The sequence below is a fragment of the Apium graveolens genome, chromosome 6 (genome assembly GCF_009905375.1).
Source record: "Apium graveolens cultivar Ventura chromosome 6, ASM990537v1, whole genome shotgun sequence".
NCBI lineage: Eukaryota > Viridiplantae > Streptophyta > Magnoliopsida > Apiales > Apiaceae > Apium > Apium graveolens.
Window position 1 is genome coordinate 60,245,641 of NC_133652.1, and position 10,089 is coordinate 60,255,729.

At 42.0% G+C, this 10,089-nt stretch overlaps 1 non-coding gene across 1 annotated transcript; it reads right to left on the minus strand.

Annotated features, from left to right (window-relative positions):
• Positions 1-909: 909 nt before the first annotated feature.
• On the minus strand, positions 910-1,016 carry LOC141669269 (small nucleolar RNA R71). Its single transcript, XR_012553557.1, has one exon. It is a non-coding gene; the product is annotated as a small nucleolar RNA R71 (small nucleolar RNA).
• Positions 1,017-10,089: the final 9,073 nt, after the last annotated feature.

Here is a 10,089-nt window from a genome sequence, read left to right on the forward strand (position 1 = left end):
TTTTATTATTGATAATTTGAAGTGTTAGTTAAGTGATTAATTAAGTAGTTAATTGTAGTTAATATTTAGTTAACAATTTTAAGTGTTAGTGTCTTAACATTGAGAAGTAATCATACATTGGTGAGTGAGTTTAATTAGACAATAATTTAGTCTGAGTCTCTGTGGGAACGAACTAGAAAGTATTCTATATTACTTGCGAACGCGTATACTTGCGTGAATATTAGCGCGTGTTTTCGCCCTAACAAGTTTTTGGCGCCGCTGCCGGGGACTCGGCGTATTTGTTTAGTTTATGTACTTACCATCATTGGTCATTAGGACTCAGTGATTAGGACGTAGTAGTTACTTATTATTTCCGGTTGTGTTTCAGGTACTTTAGCAAGCGTTTATGCAAACTCGTTCTCGTACTCGCAAGAGGACTTTAGATACAGCTGAGGAGACAGACGAAGTTCTTGATATTCCGGAGAAGTTAGATTTTGAAGATTCGGATTCAGGAACTGAGCGGAAAGAACCAGTAAACATGGGTGATCGTATTGTTCAAGCTGATCCAGCTCTTATGGATTTTTCTCGGCCAAAAATTGATGACATCCAGTCAAGCATTCTTCATCCGGCTATTCAAGCTAACACCTTTGAAATCAAGCCGGGCACTATTCAGATGGTGCAGAATTCTATTTTTTTGGAGGAGCGGCAACTGAAGACCCCAACATGCACATAAGGAATTTTGTCGAGATCTGCAGCACTTTTAAGTATAATGGCGTGACTGATGAGGCTATCAAGTTGAGGCTTTTTCCATTCTCACTGAGGGACAAGGCTAAAGACTGGTTACATTCTGAACCAGCTGGGTCCATCACTACGTGGCAAGATCTTGCGCAAAAGTTTCTGGTGAAGTTTTATCCGATGGCAAAGACTGCTGCTATGAGGAGTGCTCTTACTCAGTTTGCGCAGCAACCTACTGAATCTATGTGCGAGGCTTGGGAACGCTACAAGGAAATGTTGAGAAAATGTCCACATCATGGAATGCCTGATTGGATGGTGATCACTGGTTTCTATAATGGTTTGGGGGCCCAATCTCGGCCCATGCTCGATGCAGCAGCTGGAGGCGCCCTATGGGCTAAAAGCTATACTGAGGCGTATAATCTTATAGAGATTATGGCTGCAAATGAGCATCAAAACCCAACTCAGAGGATGACGTCAGGTAAGGTAGCAGATATTCTGGAAGTTGATGCAACCACCGCTATTGCAGCCCAGCTCCAAGCGCTATCAATGAAGGTTGATTATTTGGCTACATATGGAGTTAATCAAATAGCTATGGTTTGTGAGCTTTGTGCAGGTTCTCATGCTACGGATCAGTGTTCTTTTGTCAACGAATCTGTTCAGTATGTGAATAATTATCAGCGACAACAGCAGCCTGTGCCAGCGACCTATCATCCTAATAACAGAAATCATCCAAATTTCAGCTGGGGGAATAATCAGAATGCTATTCAGCCACCATATCAGCAAGGAGTGAGTAAACAGTTTAACCCACCTGGATTCCAGCAACCACAGCAGTATGCTACCAGGCAATCATATCCTCAACAGGGAAGTACAGCTGCACCTACTAGTGCTGATTTTGAGGAACTTAAGCTGTTATGCAAGAGTCAGGCGGTTTCTATCAAGACCTTGGAAAATCAAATTGGTCAATTAGCCAATGCAGTGCTCAATCGTCAACCTGGCACTCTTCCCAGTGACACGAAAGTACCAGGCAGGAAGGAAGCTAAAGAGCAAGTCAAGACTATTACCTTAAGGTCTGGAAAAGTTGCTGATGCTGAAAAGGCAAAAGAAGGAGAAGCTGAAATTAGAGATGAAGAATCTAAGCAAAAGGAGAAAGCGGCGGAACCAAGGAAGACTACTGTTGAACACACTCTGCCTGAGGCTAATACAGGGGAGAAACAGCTCTATCCTCCACCACCTTTTCCTAAGAGATTGCAGCAACAAAAGCTGGATAGACAGTTCGGGAAGTTTCTGGAGGTGTTCAAGAAACTTCACATCAATATACCTTTTGCTGAGGCTCTTGAGCAAATGCCTAGTTATGCGAAGTTTATGAAGAGTATTCTTTCAAGGAAGGTGAAACTGGATGACCTTGAGACTGTTGCTCTCACGGAAGAATGCAGCGCTGTTCTGCAGCAAAAGTTACCACCAAAATTGAAAGATCCAGGTAGTTTCACCATTCCTTGCACCATTGGCAATTTGACTTTTGACAAGTGCCTTTGTGATTTGGGAGCAAGCATTAATCTGATGCCGTTGTCGATCTTTAAAAAGTTGGATCTGCCTGATTCAAAACCCACATACATGTCGCTACAATTGGCTGATCGTTGCATTACTTACCCAAGGGGCATAGTGGAGGATGTGCTCGTCAAGGTGGATAAGCTCTTCTTTCCTGCAGATTTTGTTATTCTGGATTTTGAGGAAGATAAGAAGATTCCCATAATCTTGGAAAGACCTTTCTTGGCTACTGGTCGTACCTTAATAGATGTGCAAAAAGGTGAACTTACTATACGGGTACAAGATCATGATGTGACCTTCAACGTATTCAAGGCAATGAAATTCCCTACAGAAGATGAGGAGTGCTTTAAAGTGGATGTGATTGATTCTGCGGTCACTTCGGAACTCGATCGCATGCTAATGTCTGATGCATTGGAAAAGGCCTTAGTGGGGGATTTTGACAGTGATGATGAAGATGGCAACGAGCAATTACAATATCTGAACGCTTCTCCCTGGAAGCGAAAGCTGGACATGTCGTTTGAATCTCTTGGTACTGCTGACCTCAAGAATGCTGAAGGAAAGCTCAAACCATCAATAGAGGAAGCACCTACCTTGGAGCTCAAGCCATTACCTGAACACTTGAGGTATGCTTTTTTAGGTGATGCATCTACGTTACTTGTTATTATTTCATCTGACCTTTCAGGTAGTGAGGAAGACAAACTCTTAAGGATTTTGAGAGAATTCAAATCGGCTATTGGATGGACCATAGCAGACATCAAGGGGATAAGTCCTTCATATTGTATGCATAAAATTCTGCTAGAGGAAGGTAGTAAGCCGACTGTGGAACAGCAGCGTAGACTGAATCCTATCATGAAGGAGGTGGTGAAGAAAGAAATTCTGAAATGGCTGGATGCAGGCATCATTTATCCTATTTCTGACAGCTCGTGGGTAAGCCCCGTACAGTGTGTACCTAAGAAAGGAGGTATCACTGTGGTAGCAAATGAAAAGAATGAGCTCATCCCCACTCGAACAGTTACAGGATGGAGAGTATGCATGGATTATAGAAAATTGAATAAAGCCACAAGGAAGGATCACTTCCCTCTTCCATTTATTGATCAGATGCTTGACAGGTTGGCGGGTCATGAGTATTTTTGTCTTCTGGATGGTTATTCAGGGTATAATCAGATTTGTATTGCACCAGAGGATCAGGAAAAGACTACCTTCACTTATCCATTTGGCACGTTTGCTTTTCGCAGAGTTTCGTTTGGGTTATGTGGCGCCCCGACCACTTTTCAGAGATGTATGATGGCTATATTCTCTGACATGATTGGAAATAATGTCGAAGTGTTCATGGACGACTTCTCCGTCTTTGGACATTCATATGATGAATGTTTGAATAATCTGCGCGCCGTACTCCAAAGATGCGTGGAAACTAATTTGGTGCTCAATTGGGAGAAATGTCATTTTATGGTGCGTGAAGGCATTATTCTTGGGCATAAGGTCTCTAACAAGGGTTTGGAGGTGGACAAGGCCAATGTGGGAGTCATTGAAAATCTTCCCCCACCTAATTCTGTGAAAGGAATCCGTAGTTTTCTTGGTCATGCGGGTTTTTATCGGCGATTCATCAAGGACTTTTCAAAGATATCTAAGCCGTTGTGCAACTTGCTTGAGAAAGATGTGCCTTTCAAATTTGATGATGAATGTTTGGCGGCATTCGAGACTCTCAAGAAGAGTTTGATCACTGCACCAGTAATTACAGCACCAGATTGGAAAGAACCGTTTGAGATGATGTGTGATGCAAGTGATTATGCGGTAGGTGCAGTTCTGGGACAGCACAAGAAAAATCTCTTCCATGTGGTCTACTATGCGAGTAAGACTTTAAATGAAGCCCAATTGAACTACACCACTACTGAGAAGGAGCTATTGGCTATAGTCTTTGGTTTCGAGAAATTTTGGTCTTATCTACTTGGTACAAAAGTAACAGTATTCACTGATCATGCGGCTATTCGCTATCTGGTTTCCAAGAAGGATTCGAAGCCGAGACTCATTCGTTGGGTGCTTTTACTTCAGGAATTTGAGTTAGAGATCAAGGATAGAAAAGGTACTGAGAATCAAGTAGCTGACCATCTCTCTAGGTTGGAGAATCCCGATTCTACTTCACAAGATAGGACATTAATCAATGAATCTTTTCTGGATGAGCAGTTGTTTACAGTTCAGGAGGAAGAACCATGGTTTGCAGATATTGTAAACTATCTCATCAGCTATGTAATGCCTCCTAATTTGACCTCCGCTCAAAAGAAGAAGTTTCTGCATGAGGTGAAGTGGTATATGTGGGATGAACCATATTTGTTTAGACAGGGAGCTGACCAGATCATCAGGAGATGTATCCCGTTCTGTGAGACGGAGGGGATATTACGAGACTGCCACTCCACGGTTTATGGTGGACACTATGGTGGTGAGAAGACGGCAGCTCGTATTCTGCAAGCAGGTTTTTTTTGGCCTACTTTATTCAAGGATGCTCATCAGTTTGTTTTAAGGTGTGATCGTTGCCAAAGAGTGGGAAATTTGACAAGGAAGGATGAGATGCCATTAAATGTGATGCTTGAAGTCGAGGTCTTTGATGTTTGGGGAATCAATTTCATGGGGCCTTTTATCTCATCTTGCAATAATCAGTACATCTTGCTGGCAGTCGATTATGTCTCCAAATGGGTAGAAGTTAAAGCTTTACCGACAAATGATGCAAGGGCAGTGCTAAATTTTCTTCATAAGCAAATTTTCACAAGGTTTGGAACACCTCGGGTAATCATAAGTGATGAAGGGTCGCATTTCTGCAACCGTAAGTTCACTTCTATGATGCAGCGTTATAATGTGAATCATCGAGTGGCTACTGCCTATCATCCGCAAACAAATGGTCAAGCGGAAGTGTCTAACAGAGAGATAAAGCGCATTCTAGAGAAGGTTGTTTGTCCGTCAAGGAAGGATTGGTCTTTAAAGCTCGATGAAGCTGTTTGGGCTTACAGAACAGCATACAAAACTCCACTTCGTATGTCCCCGTTTCAGTTGGTGTACGGTAAGGGATGTCATCTACCTGCGGAGCTTGAGCATAAGGCCTACTGGGCATTGAAAAAGTTGAACCTGGATTTAGATGCAGCTGGTAAGAAAAGAATGCTTCAGCTTAATGAACTTGATGAATTTCGACTTCAAGCGTACGAGAATAACAAAATGTATAAGGAAAAGGTGAAGAGGTGGCACGATAGGAAGCTACATCCTAAGTTATTTGTGCCGGGGCAACAAGTTCTCTTATTCAACTCTCGGCTCCGACTTTTTCCTGGGAAGTTGAAATCAAGGTGGTCTGGACCTTTTATTGTCAAAACTATGTTTCCACATGGAGCGGTGGTAATTTTTGAGAATGATCCGGAACAAGCATTCAAGGTTAACGGTCAGCGGTTGAAGCACTACTATGGGGACATGGCAAACCGAGAAGTGGTTAGCGCCATTTTGTTGACTACTTGAGAAGGGTACGCAACGTCAAGCTAATGACGAAAAAGAAGCGCTGCGTGGGAGGAAACCCATAAATTGTTGTTACAGGAACCATTAGAAGTTAATAACATATCCAAAAACATAAAAAAATCAGAAAATAGGGGCTGAAATTTTTTTTTTCCAGTAACCCCCTGAGCGCCCGCTCAGCATTGCTGAGCGACCGCTCAGGGGTCAACTGCCAGAATTTTTTTTTACGTTCAGAAAAAAAAAAACTCAGAAAAATAAAAAAAACCCATCACAGCCCATAAACCCATGAATTCTTTTCCTATTACCCCATGATTTTATCCCTCAACCCCACTCCTAATCTAATTTAACCTATTCCACACCCTATATATACATACACCTATCCTACATATCTCCCACAAACTTCCTACACTTAAACTCTCTCCCAAGCACCAAAACTCAGTTCTTACACACTTTTATTCATGAATCAATGGCACCGAAGAGAGCACGTACTATTGACAGCAGCAGCACAGTTCCTACTACTGATTCATCGAGGGGTACTGCTGCAAGGCCTCGGTTAACTGACAGAGCTGCGGAGGAGGAGTACACTAGGCTTTTGGGGAAGCCGATTCTGAAGGAGAGAGGGTTTTTACCATCGGGGAGGGATGGTGAGTTGCTACCCATGATTGCATAGAAGGGGTGGATAGCTTTTTGTGAGTCGCCCGAAGCAGTGCCGATGAGCATGGTTCGCGAGTTCTATGCGAACGCGAAGGCCGAAAAGAATGGGTTTTCTGTGGTCCGAGGGCTGACGGTTGATTATCACCCTGCGGCAATTCGCCGTGTGATTGGGCAGCGAGAGAGGAAGCCCGAGGAGGAGAACTGGAATGAAAAGACTGCTGAGGATTTTGACTTGGATTTGATTTGTGCGACTCTTTGTAGACCGGGCACAGTTTGGACCTTCAGGACCGGCACTAATGAGTATCGTCACTTCCCGGCGATCGCTATGAACAGGTATGCCCGTACATGGAATGCATTTATTTGTGCTAATATTTTGCCTTCTTCGCATGCACACGAGGTCACAGTTGAGAGAGCACAGTTGTTGTGGGGAATTCTTAATGAGGAGTATTATGTGGACCTTGGTGAGTTTATCTACCAAGGAATTCTGAAGTTTTTGAGGGGAGCGAAGCATATGAACATCCCTTATGCTTCCACGGTTACGAAGCTGTGCCGAGCAGTAGGAGTGAACTGGCCGGCTCATGAGCAGTTGCAGTTGCCGGCAGCTCCGATTGATTCTGGGACTCTGAATGGGATGCAGGAGTGGACCGGTGGTGAGCCTGAGGAGCATGGGCTGGGTTATCGTCTTCCAGGAGGGCGTCCAGCACGAGGTGCTACTATGGCTAGGCCTGGGCGTGATGAGGCTGGTTCTTCGAGAGCTCAGGAGGGTGCTGGGTTAGCTGATGCCCAGTATAGGAGGCTTTCACGGCGGATGGATGCCATGTATGAGACGCAGAGCAGGTTTGCTCAGGAGCTCACCCTTGCGTTAGGGACTGCTTTTCGGGGCCTTGGAGCTGATATCCAGTGGCCAATTTTTGGTGAGGACTCTGCATACCCGCCGCCTGATACTCCACCCACTGAGGGTGATGATGATGATGACTCCGAGTAGGTATACCCTGTGTTCCTTTCTACTACCTTCACTGAGGACAGTGAAGATTTTAAGTTTGGGGGTGGTAGTTGAGGAATATTGTGTGTGTCATATAGCTGCATATTCATGATAGTTTAGTTCATATAGTTGCATAATTTATGCCATATAGTTTTTTTTATGTATGTCATGTAGCTCATGCATTTACCATGATCCCTTTTGTAATGATTTATCGACTGAATTGTGATATTGATGCGAGTGTAGTGATAGCATTAAAGTGATATTAAGTCGTGTAGGTTGATATGCATGCTAGAAGCACTTGTAATTCCACTAAGTCTTAGAGAATGCATAAGGGCTAGATTGTTGTTATGATTTGATTGTTTTCGAGGTTAATCTATTTATTATGCTTAGAATTCGATAATAGGCTCTTAGTGATAAAAGCATGAAAAAGAAAAAAATTGGAGTAAAAAAAAATGGAATTTATTGCTAGTTGTGGCTAGGCGTCAAATGGCTAGTAGCCGGCTCGCATGTGGTGCGAGTAGTCTAGGGTTGAGCAAGATGGAGCGAAACGCACTTGCTCAGAAGTTATTAAAAAAAAAATTTGGTGGTTATGCATAATTGATCAAGAGTGGGCTCTGTGGTATTCGAGTTATTAAGTTCTTAGGGGACTTTGTGCCTAGTGACCTAAGGCTTTTAGAGTCTGGGATCCGCTAACCTAATGTTCGTTACATGGATACCATTGTATAAGTCTTTTGTGGACCTCACTCATTGCACGGTCAAATAAGCATTTGTGTTGTGAATAAAAAGCACGATTCCGTAGTAAGCTCCAGAATTCTTGTAGTGTTGTATATCACTTTGTGCCTAGAATTTTTATTCTTTGTATAATCATGGGATTGCCTTGAGGATAGTCCAGTCATAATAATTGGTCCAGTTCCAAAGCATATCTGTTAAGCATTTGCACACACCACGTTTCTGGCTGTATGTCCGTTTGCATGAGTTTATTGATCTTTAGTTGTCTAACTGCATTTGTTGAGATGTTGCAATTTGGTTGGTTTATTTGTAGTAAGGGGGATCGCTGCATTTTCATATAGATTTGCATTCATGCATGTTTTTATTTATTTTTGAGTCTGTGACGCTTTAGGACAAGCATCGATTTAAGTTTGGGGGTGTGATAAGTGACATTTTATACCACTTAGTGCGTCTTAAAATAGCTTAAATTGGTGTCTTGAAATCAAGTATTTTGTGTATTTGATGCGTTTTTCTAGTGTTTATGCATTTCAGGGTATTAGTTGCATTTCGGGGGAGGAATCATCAAGAATAAGCCTTGGCATGTGTTCACCATTACGAGAGGAAAGAAATGGACAGATTACGGCAAAGAAACGGAGCAACTCAGGATTTTTTCCAGTAGAGGTCTGAGCGCCCGCTCAGCAATGCTGAGCGGCCGCGCAGCAAGCTGAGCGCCCGCTCAGCTATGCCGAGCAGCCGCGCAGGGTCCGGAAAAGAGGCAATTTATTTTAGGACTTCTAATTCTGTTTGGTTTCCACTTCTATGTAATCTGAGTTTTATGGGACTATTATATAAGTAGATTTGAGACGTTTTTAAGAAAAAAGATAGTAGTATTACGCAAGGAGCGAAGGAAATAAGGAAGAAGACCGATTTAGCACACCGCAACGAAGAGGAAGCATATTTTCTTGTGATTCTTGTTTCGTTGTAGCGTTGGATGCTAGTTTTCTTACTTTGAACTTATTTACTCTTGTGACGTACTCGGATTTAATATAATTAGTTTAGTCATTATTTTCTTGTATTTGTTTATCATGATTTCATATGAACCCATGACGACGATAAGTGCTATTATGGGCTAATCGTGATCATGGGGTTGCAACGGATTTATTATGGAATTCTTTAGTAATTGTTTAATACTTTAGTGTGTGATGATTTTATGATATCTAGTATTGGTTGTGCGTATTCGTCTTATGTGCGTCGCGAACATATAAGATAGGGTGTTAATCTCTTGTGAAGCGACGGTGGATCTTGAGATTTAGAACTTGCCATGCTAGCATAGGTTCATGTACGTTGTGCATGATTAGTGGGTAACTCTAACAGTTTTATTTGCCTTATGTAATCAAAAGGAATAACTTGTGCTTAAATCGTTGTGTTGTCAATTTCTGTAGACATATAGGAACTCAACATAATTGATGACTATTCAACTTCTATCTTGATTGTGGATGTTTGGTAGAATGGTATTAGTACAATGAAAGTTGGCTTTTATCAGTTTTGTGTTATTCGCTTAATATCATCACTGTCACATACTAAAGGTAATAACAATGACTATTGAAGGAAGTAGTAATGAAGTTGTGATCTCATGAGTGTTTTATTATTGATAATTTGAAGTGTTAGTTAAGTGATTAATTAAGTAGTTAATTGTAGTTAATATTTAGTTAACAATTTTAAGTGTTAGTGTCTTAACATTGAGAAGTAATCATACATTGGTGAGTGAGTTTAATTAGACAATAATTTAGTCTGAGTCTCTGTGGGAACGAACTAGAAAGTATTCTATATTACTTGCGAACGCGTATACTTGCGTGAATATTAGCGCGTGTTTTCGCCCTAACAGATCCGCTTGAATTCCTTCAATACTAATGATGTGTCCTATAAACTGCACTTCCTTCAACCAAAATGCACATTTTGAAAATTTCGCATAGAGCTGCTCCTTTCGTAACGTCTCCAAT